The sequence below is a fragment of the Taudactylus pleione genome, unplaced genomic scaffold (assembly GCF_031769625.1).
Source record: "Taudactylus pleione unplaced genomic scaffold, aTauple2 ptg002059l, whole genome shotgun sequence".
Lineage (NCBI taxonomy): Eukaryota > Metazoa > Chordata > Amphibia > Anura > Myobatrachidae > Taudactylus > Taudactylus pleione.
The window spans coordinates 203716-213110 of NW_028286454.1; the positions used below are offsets into that span (position 1 = coordinate 203716).

Below are 9395 nucleotides of genomic sequence, written 5' to 3' on the forward strand. Positions count from 1 at the left end.
ATCCTCCCCATCATCATCAGTGCCCCCCATCCTCCCCATCATCATCAGTGCCCCCCATCCTCCCCATCATCATCAGTGCCCCCCATCCTCCCCATCATCAGTGCCCCCCATCCTCCCCATCATCAGTGCCCCCCATCCGCGTTCCTCATACTCTGCGCCCCCCATTCTCCCCATCATCAGTGTCCCCATCCTCCCCACTATCAGTGGCCCCCATCCTCCCCATTAGCGTTCCTCATACTCTGCGCCCCCCATCCTCCCCATCATCTGCACTCTCCACCCTCCCCATCATCAGTGCCCCCATCCTCCCCATTATCAGCGGCCCCCATCCTCCCCATTACCAGCACTCCCCACCCTCCGTACCACCCATCCTCCCCAACAGCATTCCCCATACTCTGCACCCCCCATCATCTGCGTTCCCTACCCTCCCCATCATCAGCGGCCCCCATCCTCCCCATTATCAGCACTCCCCACCCATCCTCCCCATCAGCGTTCCCCAAACTCTGCGCCCGTCATCCTCCCCAACATCAGCGCTTCCCACCCTCCGCGATCCCCATCCTCCACCCCCCATCCTGACCATAATCAGTGTTCCCCATACTCTGCGCCCCCCATCATCAGCGGGCCCCATCCTCATCAGCAGCCCCCATCCTCCTTATCATCAGTGCCGCCCATTCTCCCCATCATCAGTGCCCCCCATTCTCCCCATCATCAGTGCCCCCATCCTCCCCATCAGCATTCCCCATACTCTGCGCCCCCATCCTCCCCATCATCAGCACGCCCCACCCTCCCCATCATCAGTGCCCCCATCCTCCCCATTATCAGTGGCCCCCATCCTCCCCATTAGCGTTCCTCATACTCTGCGCCCCCCATCCTCCCCATCATCTGCACTCTCCACCCTCCCCATCATCAGTGCCCCCATCCTCCCCATTATCAGCGGCCCCCATCCTCCCCATTACCAGCACTCCCCACCCTCCCCATCATCAGTGCCCCCCATCCTCCCCATCTGCAGTGCCCCCCATCCTCCCCATCTGCAGTGCCCCCCATCCTCCCCATCATCAGTGCCCCCCATCCTCCCCATAATCGGCACTCCCCACCCTCCGTGCCACCCATCCTCCCCATCATCAGCGCCCCCCATCCTCCCCATTATCAGCACTCCCCGTCAGCGTTCCCCATACGCTGCACCCCCATCGTCCCCATTATCAGCACTCCCCACCCTCCCCATCATCAGTGCCCCCCATCTTCCCCATTATCAGCACTCCCCACCCTCTGTGCCACCCATCCTCCCCATCAGCATTCCCCATACTCTGCGCCCCCCATCCTCCCCATCATCAGTGCTCCCCACCCTCTACCCCCCATCCTGACCATAATCAGTGTTCCCAATACTCCGTGCCCCCCATCCTCTGGGCTCCCCATCCTCCAGGCCCCCATCATCGGTGCCCCCCATCCTCCCTACTCCAGCAAAAATCACAAGACTCAATCTCTGGATGAGAATAAAACATCAGAGAATTTTCTGCCTCAATAAACTGATTATTTTTTTACAAAGATTATTGAGAACTAATCTCTTTCATATTAAATGAGTGACATTATTTCCTGGAATACAATCTATTAATCCCCTTATTGAAGTGACAATGTGAAAAATTGTGTATTGTGCACATACCAACATCTGGAATCCCCCAAAGTGTACATAGCGGGGCCAATTGTCGGGGGTCTTATGCGGATGAAAATCTGGAACCAGTTTATAGAAATGGCCAGAAGACCATTTAGTGTCCTAATTCCCAAGTAATTACTATAAGAAATGCAATGCTGCATGTAGAATGTTATGGATGTATTATTATTATCAGCATTGCCCTATATAGCGCTGGCACGCTCTGCGGCACCCTGAGATAACAGAAGGCCGGGCATTATCATACATAGATATGAGGGTGCTGCTCACAGCATTATAATCTATGGGCCTGTGTCATTATGGATCGCAACTGGGATTACGTACGCAGACAGCCGATTGTTGCGTACTGCTTGTGTGTCGCAGTGCGGGTGTGCGAAGGCTTCGCTGTGATCGCAGTGAATATGCAGTGTCCCGCGGGTGGACAAACATGCGGTGACCCGGTTACCGCCGGAGAATAGACACCGGGCGCATGCGCCCGGCGTCTATTCTCCCTTTCTGCAGCGCTTGGGGGCTGCCCGGCATGTCCGTAAGCGTCGGGCACGCCCCCAAGTATGACGAAAAGGGGACGCGTCTTATAGACACGCCCCCTTTTCGTAACCACGCCCCCTTTTCGGACGCGCGCGCCGAAGGCGCGTGCACAACATTGCCCTCTCTAGCTCCGGCGCCCTGCCTGCCGCCGGAGCTAGAGGGAACACTACGATGGTTACGCAGTCTTCCAATGTATTACGGATGTGAGTAAGGGGAAGTGATCGTCCTTATGTTAGGCTGCGACGCCATAGTGATCGCAGCATAATTTCTCAGTGGGCCTGCATGTGTAATCGCAGCTACGATCGCAATAGCGATCCGTAATAAATCAGGCCCTATGTGTTCTCATTCCTTTATTATAGCACCAGTATATTCCGTAACCGCACACCTTTATACTCCTCCTGTATACCTGCACACCTTTATACTCCTCCTGTATACCCGCACACCTTTATACTCCTCCTGTATACCCGCACACCTTTATACTCCTCCTGTATACCCGCACACCTTTATACTCCTCCTGTATACCTGCACACCTTTATACTCCTCCTGTATACCTGCACCTTTATACTCCTCCTGTATACCTGCACCTTTATACTCCTCCTGTATACCTGCACACCTTTATACTCCTCCTGTATACCTGCACACATTTATACTCCTGTTGTATACCTGCACCTTTATACTCCTCCTGTATACCCGCACACCTTTATACTGTTACTATATACCCGCACACCTTTATACTCCTCCTGTATACCTGCACCTTTATACTCCTCCTGTATACCCGCACACCTTTATACTCCTCCTGTATACCTGCACACCTTTATACTCCTCCTGTATACCTGCACACCTTTATACTCCTCCTGTATACCTGCACACCTTTATACTCCTCCTGTATACCTGCACCTTTATACTCCTCCTGTATACCCGTACACCTTTATACTCCTCCTGTATACCTGCACACCTTTATACTGTTACTATATACCCGCACACCTTTATACTCCTGTTGCATACCTGCACCTTTATACTCCTCCTGTATACCCGCACACCTTTATACTCCTCCTGTATACCTGCACATCTTTATACTCCTCCTGTATACCAGCACACCTTTATACTCCTCTGTATACCTGCACACCTTTATACTCCTCCTGTATACCTGCACATCTTTATACTCCTCCTGTATACCAGCACACCTTTATACTCCTCTGTATACCTGCACACCTTTATACTCCTGCTATATACCTGCACACCTTTATACTCTTACTATATACCTGCACATCTTTATATTCCTGCTGTATACCTGCACACCTTTATACTCTTACTATATACCCGCACACCTTTATACCTGCACACCTTTATACTCTTACTATATACCTGCACACCTTTATACTCCTGCTGTATACCTGCACACCTTTATATTCCTGCTGTATATCTGCACACCTTTATATTCCTGCTGTATACCTGCACACCTTTATATTCCTGCTGTATACCTGCACACCTTTATATTCCTGCTGTATACCTGCACACCTTTATATTCCTGCTGTATATCTGCACACCTTTATATTCCTGCTGTATATCTGCACACCTTTATATTCCTGCTGTATATCTGCACACCTTTATACTCCTGCTGTATACCTGCACACCTTTATATTCCTGCTGTATATCTGCACACCTTTATAGTCCTGCTGTATACCTGCACACCTTTATATTCCTGCTGTATACCTGCACACCTTCCCAATCATGACGTGTAGGCTACAACAAGCAAAATGTGAGGAGAGTCATGTTTGTTGCCATAAAGTTTATATCTGTGACATACACGGAGCACTAAACATGACAATACACATATACACATACACACAGTGGCATACACAGAGCGCTAAACATGACAATACACATACATACACATACACACAGTGACATACACAGAGCACTAACAATACACATATACACACAGTGACATACACAGAGCACTAACAATGCACATACACACTGTGGCATACACAGAGCACTAAACATGACAATACACATACACACAGTGACACACACAGAGCACTAACAATACACATATACATATACACACAGTGACATACACATACACACAGTGACACACACATACACACAGTGACACACACAGAGCACTAACAATGCACACATACACATACACACAGTGACATACACAGAGCACTAACAATACACATATACACACAGTGACATACACAGAGCACTAACAATACACATATACACACAGTGACATACACAGAGCACTAACAATACACATATACACCCAGTGACCTACACAGAGCACTAACAATACACATATACACACAGTGACATACACAGAGCACTAACAATACACATATACACACAGTGACATACACATACACAGTGACATACACATATACACACAGTGACATACACACAGTGACATACACATACACACAGTGACATACACACAGTGACACACACATACACACAGTGACATACACACAGTGACATACACATACACACAGTGACATACACATACACAGTGACATACACATACACATATACACACAGTGACATACACACAGTGACATACACATACACAGTGACATACACAGTGACATACACATATACACACAGTGACATACACATACACACAGTGACATACAGTGACATACACATACACAGTGACATACACATACACATATACACACAGTGACATACACATACACAGTGACATACACAGTGACATACACATACACATATACACACAGTGACATACACATACATACAGTGACATACACATACACAGTGACATACACATATACACACAGTGACATACACACAGTGACATACACATACACAGTGACATACACAGTGACATACACATATACACACAGTGACATACACATACACACAGTGACATACAGTGACATACACATACACAGTGACATACACATACACATATACACACAGTGACATACACATACACAGTGACATACACAGTGACATACACATATACACACAGTGACATACACATATACACACAGTGACATACACAGTGACATACACATATACACACAGTGACATACAGTGACATACACATACACAGTGACATACACATACACATATACACACAGTGACATACACATACACACAGTGACATACACAGTGACATACACATACACATACACAGTGACATACACATACACAGTGACATACACATACACATACACAGTGACATACACATATACATACACATACACAGTGACATACACATATACATACACATACACATACACAGTGACATACACATATACATACACATACACAGTGACATACACATACACATACACAGTGACATACACATACACACACACAGTGACATACACATACACATACACATACACAGTGACATACACATATACATATACATACACATATACATACACATACAGTGACATACACATACACAGTGACATACACATACACATATACATACACATACACAGTGACATATACATACACATATACATACACAGTGACATATACATACACATACACATATACATACACATATACATACACATACAGTGACATACACATACACAGTGACATACACATACACATATACATACACATACAGTGACATACACATACACATATACATACACAGTGACATATACATACACATACACAGTGACATACACATACACAGTGACATACACATACACAGTGACATACACATACAGTGACATACACATACACAGTGACATACACATATACATACACATACACAGTGACATACACATACACAGTGACACACACATACACACACATACACATATACATACACAGTGACACATACATACACATATACATACACAGTGACATAGCTCCCTAACGTACAGTAGTAGATGGATAAAGTGCAGCCAATGAGAGGGGGATCCCGGGGGCTCTGGCTATACAGAAATAGCTCAGCACGTCCGTGTTACATTAGGGATCATTATGCCCTATAGCCTCCGCTACATTACACACTGCTACTGTATTCTGTGCACTAATGAGACAGAGGACTGTGCATTGGGATCTATACAGCGTGTGTATTATATATATATATATCTATATATATATATATCTATATATCTATCTATAGGGAGGCGGGCACAGGGCACTTCATGGCTCCATAGGCTGCTGCTGGCCATCTGCTCTCAGTACAGCTACACATACACCAGCCGGGGGGCCAGGCACAGGTTCGGGGGTCGCTGGTACTTACATGTGCCGTCAGGTGAGTGTGTGGGAGCCGGGATGAGCCGGGATGAGTGTGAAGGGAGGATATAAAGGTCCGGCAGCAGCGCTGAGTGTGGCTGAGCTCCCGGGCGCCGCACTGTTAATGATTAGTGGTCGCGCTGGCACCTCCCCTATGCTGGGGGTGGGAAGGGTCCAGGGGAGGGGTACAAGTTAGGCATAAAAGAGGCACTGTGTTACTCTCTCCCTGTCCCTAGCACCGTACGTGCTCAGTCCCACTCTCTCTCCCTTATTACCCTGCAAACTAATACAAACTCCACACAAACTTATTTCTAACTGATGACTGCTGGGGAGGAGCTGCTGCAGAACCTCTTACTCCTTACAGCCGGGAAGGCTTTGTGCAATGTTCTCTCTCTCTTTTCCTGCCTCCTGAGCCCCTCTCTCCCTCTCTGTCTCTATCTCACACTAAAACCTCTTCTCTCTCCCACCCAGTGTCGGACTGGAGCATGAAGGGCCCACCGGGATAATCAGTGGTAAGGGCCCATGCTTAAGGGGAGTGGTCATCCACCAGAGGGGGTGTGGCCTGTCACCACAGACAGTTGGCTAATCATTAGGCAAATCTTGGTGTAGATTCTATAGAAGTGAACCAAGTCCCCTTGTTAATCAGTGGTCCTGCTCCACCAGGTAACTGGCTGTCTAATAGTGTAACAATTTATAATTTGGGGTCTGAAACCTGACACCTAAAGGAGGGGGTGGGCCCACAGGCAGTGGGGCCCACCGGGGATTTCCCCTATACCCCTGTGGGCCAGTCCAACCCTGCTCCCACCAGAAAAGTGGACAGAGGTAAAGTACCAACCAATCAGCTCCTGACTGTCACTTTACAGGCTGTGTTTGAAAAATGACAGGTACTGATTGGTTGGTACTTTATTTCCATCCACCTTATCTCTCTCCTAGTCTTAGTACATAGACCCCTTTATCTCTGTCTACCTGACTCCCTCTCTCCCTCCTTTGCTCTCTTCCATTCACCCTAACTCCCTAATCCTCTCTCCCTAATCCCTTCTCTCTCTATCTCCCTCCCCCCCTCTCCCCCCTCTCTCTCTCTCTCCCTAATCCCTTCTCTCTCTCCCTCTCTCTCTCCCTTTCTCTCTCTCTCTCTCTCCCTAATCCCCTCTCTCCCTCCCTAATCCCTTCTCTCTCTCCCTCTCTCTCACCCCTCTCTCTCCCTAATCCCGTCTCTCTCTCCCTCTCTCTCACTAATCCCTTTTCTCACTCCCCCTTTCTCTCTATCCCTCTCTCTCTCTCTCTCCCTCCTTTGCTCTCTTACATTCACCCTAACTCCCTAATCCTCTCCCTAATCCCTTCTCTCTCTCTCTATCTCCCTCCCCCCCTCTCTCTCTCCCCCTCTCTCCCCCTCTCTCTCTCTCTCTCTCTCTCTCTCTCTCCCTAATCCCTTCTCCCTCCCCTCTCTCTCTCCCCACCTCTCCCTCTCTCTCCCTTTCTCTCTCTCTCTCTCTCTCTCTCTCTCTCTCTCTCTCTCTCTCTCTCTCTCTCCCTAATCCCTTCTCTCTCTCCCTCTCTCTCACCCCTCTCTCTCCCTAATCCCTTCTCTCTCTCCCTCTCTCTCCCTAATCCATTTTCTCTCTCCCCCTTTCTCTCTAGCCCTCTCTCTCTCTCCCTCCTTTGCTCTCTTCCATTCACCCTAACTCCCTAATCCTCTCTCCCTAATCCCTTCTCTCTCCCTCCCTCTCTCCCCCCTCTCCCCCTCTCTCTCTCCTCCCCCCTCTCTCCCCCTAATCCCTTCTCTCTCCCTCCCTCTCTCCCCCCTCTCCCCCTCTCTCTCCCTAATCCCTTCTCTCTCCCTCCGTCTCTCCCCATCTCTCCCTTTCTCTCTCTCCCTCTCTCTCTTTCCCTAATCCCTTCTCTCTCTCCCTAATCCCTTCTCTCTACCTCTCTCTCCCCCTCTCTCTCTCTCCCTAATCCCTTCTCTCTACCTAATCCATTTTCTCTCTCTCCCCCCTTTCTCTCTATCCCTCTCTCTCTCTCTCTCTCCTTCCTTTGCTCTCTTCCATTCACCCTAACTCCCTAATCCTCTCTCCCTAATCCCTTCTCTCTCTCTCCATCTCCCCCTCTCTCTCTCCCCCTCTCTCTCTCCTCCCCCCTCTCTCTTCCTCCCTCTCTCTCTCCCCCCCTCTCTCCCTTTCTCTCTCTCTCCCCCCCTAATCCCTTCTCTCCCTCTCTCTCTCTATCCCTAATCCCTTCTCTCCCTCTCCCCCTCTCTCTCTCTCCCTAATCCCTTCTCCCTCTCTCTCCCTAATCCCTTTTCTCTCTCTCCCCCCTTTCTCTCTATCCCTCTCTCCCCCCTCTCTCTCCCTAATCCCTTCTCTCTCTCTCTCTCTCTCTCTCCCTCCTTTGCTCTCTTCCGGTCACCTTAACTCCCTAACTCTCTCTCCCTAATCCCTTCTTCCTTCTATGTCTCTGTAATCCCCTCTCCCACCCCTTTAAATCTGTTTTTGGGGCCCATTTGGTAATGATGGCATTCGCAATGCGATCTGGGCATGACATTACCACCCATGATCGCACTGCAAAATGCGATTATATCACCGTAATGTATCATCCGCCACATGCAGGGACAGGGGCTCCGAAAGGCGCCCGTCCCTGCGGTGTGCTCAGGGAGCTGCGGTGGCTGCCGCGCATGTGCAGTTCCTCTGACTACACGGTCGCCACTGCCAGCCCTCCGCTGGCTCATTATGCGCAGTGTAGCCCATAGATGGCGTTAGCTGCGGTGTCCAATATCTGGATGCATTGCATTCCTGATGTTGGTAAATTTGGCAGCATCGCATCCCCCATAGACAGGGTAGTCTTAACAGCAGTGTGGGCCCTGGGCAAAGCAATGCACTGGGGCCCCTACCCACCCATTCACGGGGAAAAAATGTAAATGGCCAATAAGATGAATCCCTCCTGCATGCCCATCAGACCTCCCACACATGCA

The 9395-nt window shown here is 48.9% G+C and overlaps 1 protein-coding gene across 1 annotated transcript in view; it reads right to left on the minus strand.

Annotated features, from left to right (window-relative positions):
• Positions 1-6574, minus strand: part of LOC148435696 (sodium-coupled neutral amino acid transporter 3-like) — a 137015-nt gene extending 130441 nt beyond the window's left edge. Inside the window, exon 1 of the mRNA XM_088465630.1 lies at positions 6435-6574. The gene's annotated coding sequence lies outside the window, so the exon portion shown is untranslated. The remainder of the gene's footprint in view (positions 1-6434) is intronic.
• Positions 6575-9395: the final 2821 nt, after the last annotated feature.